Genomic DNA, 6,000 nt, shown 5'->3' with positions numbered 1-6,000 from the left:
GTGAACAAGTGGCAAGTACGAAAGCACAAGTTATACAGGAAACCAGAGCCTCTATTAGAAACTTAGAGGTGCTAGTGGGCCAACTGAGCAAGAAAATACTTGAGAAGTCTACAAGTACATTTCAAGAGGATACAGTGGTGAACCCAGGAGAAGATTGCAAGGCTATTCAATTGAGAAGTGGTAAAGTAGCTGGCTCTGAGACCAAGGCCAATGAAGAGCTAGTTAAAAAGGAAGCTCCAGATGAGAAGAAGGAAGAAGTAGAGCACGCCCCTCCAAAGCGTGCAGACAACCCATTCCCAGACTCTCTTGACACTTATCCTACACTGCCAAAGGCTCCTGAGTACAAGCCTAAGATGCCGTATCCTCAGAGACTTCAAAAGGAGACCAAGGACAAGCAGTTTCCAAAGTTCTTGGAAATCTTCAGAAAGTTACAAATCAATATTCCTTTTGCTAAGGTTTTGGAGCAAATGCCTATCTATGTCAAGTTCATGAAGGAGCTGTTGTCAAAGAAAAAGCGTTTAAAGGGAGATGAGACAGTAGTCCTGACTAAGGAATGTAGTGCTGTAATTCAGAATAACTTGCCAAGGAAGATGCCAGATCCAGGGAGCTTTCAAATTCCATGCACCATTGGGAGCACAACCTTTGAGAAAGCCCTATGTGATCTAGGGGCAAGCATAATTCTAATGCCCTTATCTGTGATGAAGAAGCTGCAAATCCAAGAGGCACAACTCACAAAGATAGCATTACAGATGGCAGACAAATCTATGAAGCCTGCATACGGATTAGTGGAAAACATCTTGGTTAAAGTAGGTAAGTTCTTCCTCCCAGCAGACTTTGTGATTCTTGACACAGGGGAGGATGAGAATGCCTCTATAATTCTAGGAAGACCATTTCTAGCCACTGAAAGAGCTCTGATTGATGTAGAAGTGGGTGAATTAGTGCTTAGAGTGCATAATGAGCAACTGGTCTTTCATGTCTTCAAAGATGTACATTCAACAGGTGAAGAAGAGAGGTGCATGCAGGCTGAGCTTATTGATCCAAACCTTCAAGAACCCCCTGATGATGCACAGCAGAATATGCAACTCAAACCTCCTTTGGTGACAACCGATAAAATTCTGCCTGACATCAAACCTAAGTTTGGTGTTGAAACTGCATCATCCACCAAGGAGGAGGTCCCCAAAAAGAAAAAAATACCCAGAGGATGGAGAAACAAAAAGATCCCCACTGAAGGTTTCTCCCCAGGAATGAAGGTGGTGTTGACCAGCAATCCAGCATGGGTTTATACAGTAATCAAAATCCTCTCTCTGGAGCATATTGAGCTACGTTATGGAGACACAGGAAAGAAGTTCAAAGTAAGGGGTGAAGAGCTGAGCCCCTATGATCCTCCTCCTTAGAGGAGCTGACCGTCAAGCTAGTGACGATAAAGAAGCGCTTGTCGGGAGGCTACCCGATAAATTCGTATCCTTAGCTATTTTTGTAGTAGTAGTTTTCTTAGTTATTTTATTTTATTTATTTTTTTTTGAAGTTCTTACTAATTTTCTGATCATGCAGCTATGTTCTTCCAGGAATCGAACACCTCAAGCTATATTTCAAAAAAAAAAAAAGAGGCACACGACGCGATCGCGTCATTGACGCGAACGCGTCAATCATGTGTGCATGAAAAATAAATTTGAACAGAGAGTTGCGCGGGAGTGGCGCAAGAATGATGCCTCTAGCACAAACAAGCCCACGCAGACGCATGGCTCACGCGACCACATCATTCATGATTTTTGCCACTTCACGTGACCGCGTCATCCACGCGGACGCGTGACCCGAAAAATCGATGTAAAAGGTGTTTGGACAGAGAGTTAAGCTGGCTTGAGGCAAGAAGTGTGCTAAAAGCACAAATTTGGTCGCGAACGCATGCCCGACGCGTCCGCGTCAATTGCATAAATGGCCATCCACGCGTCCGCGTTGCTCACGCGAACGCGTCGTATGAAGATTTGGTTCCCAAGCCATGCGAACAGAAAGTCACACGAGCGCGCGGCTGGCTTCGCGCGAATCGCACAAAATCCAGGGCACGCGGTCGCGTGCCTGACACTAACGCGTCATTATGAAGAATGCGCGACATACGCGATCGCGTGACCCACGCAAACGCGTCGCTTGCGCCGCCCAGTTTTCTTTCTCTCTCTCTCCCAATCCTACTTCTCTCTTATTCTCTTATCCTTTTATTTTTTCTTTCATTTTAATATTTGTCTTTTCTATTTTCAGTTCTTCTTTGCTTGAGGACAAGCAAACCCTTAAGTTTGGTGTTGACACTGCGCTTACAGGTTTTCTAGTACAAAAGGGAGGCGAATCATCTTCGCGAAGGAGCACAACCTAAAGAATAAAGCGACCGCTAGGATAATTAAGGTGGTTGAGTTCCTTTCATTTTTTATTCCTCCCCTCTTTTTCTATGTTATGTTCCGGTTTCCTGTTATTTTGCTTTGTTTGTTGCATGATCCTTTATTAGTTAGAATCTTAGGACTAGTTTAGTTTTTCTATTGCTTTAATTCTGAAAAGATGTCTCATGTATTACTCACTGAGCTTAAATAAAAAAAAATATAGGAGTGATATATTGCATGAGAAAGTGGGTCTATATTGAATAATAGTCTTATTTACTTAAATGTGGTGGTATTTTCTGTGATTCTGAATGCATGACATGAACAGTGCATATTTTTTGATAGTGAAGTCTATGAATGTTAAAATTGTTGGCTCTTGAAAGAATGATGAAAAAGAGAAATATTATTGATAATCTGAAAAATCATAAAATTGATTCTTGAAGCAAGAAAAAGCAGTGAAAAACACAAAGCTTGCGAAAAAAAAAATAAAATAAAATAAAAAGAAAAAGAAAAAGCAAGCAGAGAAAAAGCCAATAACCCTTTAAACTAAAAGGCAAAGGGTAAAAAGGATCCAAGACTTTGAGCATTAATGGATAGGAGGGCCCTAAGGAATAAAATCCTGGCCTAAGCGGCTAAATCAAGCTGTCCCTAACCATGTGCTTGTGGCGTGAAGGTGTCAAGTGAAAAGCTTGAGACTGAGCGGTTAAAGTCGTGGTCCAAAGCAAAAAGAGTGTGCTTAAGAGCTCTAGGCACCTCTAACTGGGGACTCTAGCAAAGCTAAGTCACAATCTGAAAAGGTTCACCCAGTTATGTGTCTGTGACATTTATGTATCCGGTGGTAATACTGAAAAACAAAATGCTTAGGGTCACAGCCAAGACTCATAAAGTAGCTGTGTTCAAGAATCAACATACTGAACTAGGAGAGTCAATAACACTATCTGAATTCTGAGTTCCTAGGGATGCCAATCATTCTGAACTTCAAAGGATAAAGTGAGATGCCAAAACTATTCAGGATTACAGTTGTAAACCCCACCATAAGAAGAGACATGGGCTTAATCGAACTCTCATTCTCATGCAAATTCACATCCTAAGCTTATATTAGTTTTGGTTGCTTGAGGACAAGCAACAGTTTAAGTTTGGTGTTGTGATGCGTGAGCATCTTGTCTATCTTTTCCTAGTGAATTTGCATCTAAATTGTTGAATTTAATTAAGAATTAATTATATTTTAGCCACTATGGATGCTATTTTGAGTTTTGTGCAATTTTATTTATTTTAGGTAGCATTTGGCAGAATTTGATGGAATTTCTGCAGAGAAAGAGAAGAAGCCAAGGAGATGACCAGCGAATACCGACGCGGACGCATGGCTCACGCGACCGCGCGGAATGGAGGAAATCGCAATGACGCGATCGCCTGCTTAACACGAACGCGTGGACTGAAATCTGCACAAATGATGCGAACGCGTGGACGACGCGGACGCGTCACATGCGCTACGTGCAGAAAAAGTAGAAAAATGCTGGAGACGATTTCTGGACTTTTTTGACCCAGTTTTCAGCCCAGAAATCACATATTAGAAGCTGCAGAATGGACAAATCAAGTGGTCCCCACCCATCCACCGAAGATCTGTTAATTAATTCAAATTTAAATCTTAAATTAGGAAAAGATATTATTTTAAGTTTAATTTTAAATATTAGATTTTAAATTTATTAGGATTAGTTATAAAAAGGGATCTGATGCCATCAGATTGGAACTCTGTACATTTTTACCTGAATCCTTATTTTCTCTTTTCCATGAGCAACTAAACCTCCACTATTAAGGTTAGGAGCTCTGTCTATTTCTATGGATTAATTTTCTTGCTTTTACTAGTTTAATTTATGTGTGGATTTATAATTTAAGAATTGTTTTCGCTCTTTATTTTTATGAATTTGGGTGGAACGGAAGTATGACCCTCTTTCTATTTGAGTTCTTGTAAAACTTGGAAAAGCTCTTTACCTGAACAACAGCTTGAAAACTATTTCTCCTAAATTTTAATTATCTGAATTTAATAGGATACATGACATATAATCCTTTTTTCTCTTGGATAATTAGAGTTTTTGTGGCATATAAACTAGAAATTGATTATCACCCTCTAATTGGAATTAATTGACCAAGGAATTGGCAGTTAATGAATTTTAGGGGAGACTAGGAAGGTCTAAGAAATTAGGGTCTAGTCACATACAGTTTGTCATAAATTAAATCCTGCATAATTAAATTAGTTAGTAAGAAAAGTTAATCCGGAAAAATAGATAACTCTGAAACCTTAACTACTTTCTCAATATTTTATTCCCAAATTAATCATTTCCCTGTCTTCTATTTAATGCTCTTTGAATATTCAACACTCTTTTCTGTTTGTCTAACTAATCCTATCAAACGCTATTGTTGCTTAATCCATCAATCCTCGTGGGATCAACCCTTACTCACGTAAGGTATTACTTGGTACGACCCGGTGCACTTGCCGGTTAGTAAGTGTGGTTGTAAAATACCGCACCACCGCCACCCATGGAGCCATGGGCTGCGCCCAATCGCCGTCGGGGTCACCGTGTCTTCGTCCCGTTCCTGGAGCCAGCAGTTGTGCCTCTGTCACGCGAGGAGGAGCGCGACCCACCGCGCAGAGCTGCGCCGCCGTGTGCTATCATCGTCGCCTCGGATTGATGCCGCCGTCGAGCTTCGAGGAGAGAGAAGGAGGTTGCGGGGAGGATGAGGCGCGATGGGTCATGGAATTGCGTTTTGAGGTAGGGTCGCTTTCCAAAAACTATATTTTATATATTGGAATTATTACATATGGATACTGATGTGAGTGAATGTGTATTTGGTGATTGTATCAGCCTTATGTATAGCTTGATTTGCCTTGGTTGGTTATGAACGTCTGTTGGTTGAATTGTTGTGTGGTTTTGTAAAACGAAATGCTTTTCAAGTTGATTCTTTTAAAGCTTTGAGATCGAGTTTAACCCGTTGAGAATTGATTTGAGTTAATTTTTATTGAGAATGTGAAAAATAGAATCCACTCTTGAATTCAGCCTGGCTTGCTTTAAATGATCTGGTTTGATAAATGAATGTTGCTGAACTGTTTCTTTAAAGCTTTGGAAATGAGTTAATTCAGTTGATATTTGTGTGATTTTGAAACGATTTTCTTGAGATATGCCAATGAGGCGACTGTTGAATTTAGCTTGATTTTGAATTGATTTTGGATTCTGGACTATTGAAAAGGATTATGGGACGGTTTAGTTGGGACCCGAACCGGGTGGCAAAGTCCAAGTTTTAGGGGAGATGCTGCCAAAATTTCTATAAAATCCGAGTCTTTATTGAATGTTGTCTGGAAAAATGATGAGTTAAAGACTTCTACTATTTTATTTGAATTATCAAGAAAATGATGGTTCATCCTTTTGAAACGAATTATTAAAGGGAAAATTCTGATTTAGTCTTGCTTCTTAAGAAAGGCATGGTATCTCTTTCAGGAGAAAGTTATTTAGAATGAAACTTATGTTTTAAAGCTGTTTTAAATGTGACAAGGGCAATGCCTTTGAATTTGACTTGAGGGTTTCAATTAGAGGAGTTTCAATGACTTTGAAAGAACCCGAATGTCTATTGACAAGTTTCGTTTTGA

The sequence above is a fragment of the Arachis ipaensis genome, chromosome B5 (genome assembly GCF_059453495.1).
Source record: "Arachis ipaensis isolate K30076 ecotype BB chromosome B5, ASM5945349v1, whole genome shotgun sequence".
NCBI classification, from domain to species: Eukaryota; Viridiplantae; Streptophyta; class Magnoliopsida; order Fabales; family Fabaceae; genus Arachis; species Arachis ipaensis.
The sequence above is the reverse complement of the archived record's forward strand: the minus strand, read 5'-3'. Positions refer to the sequence as shown.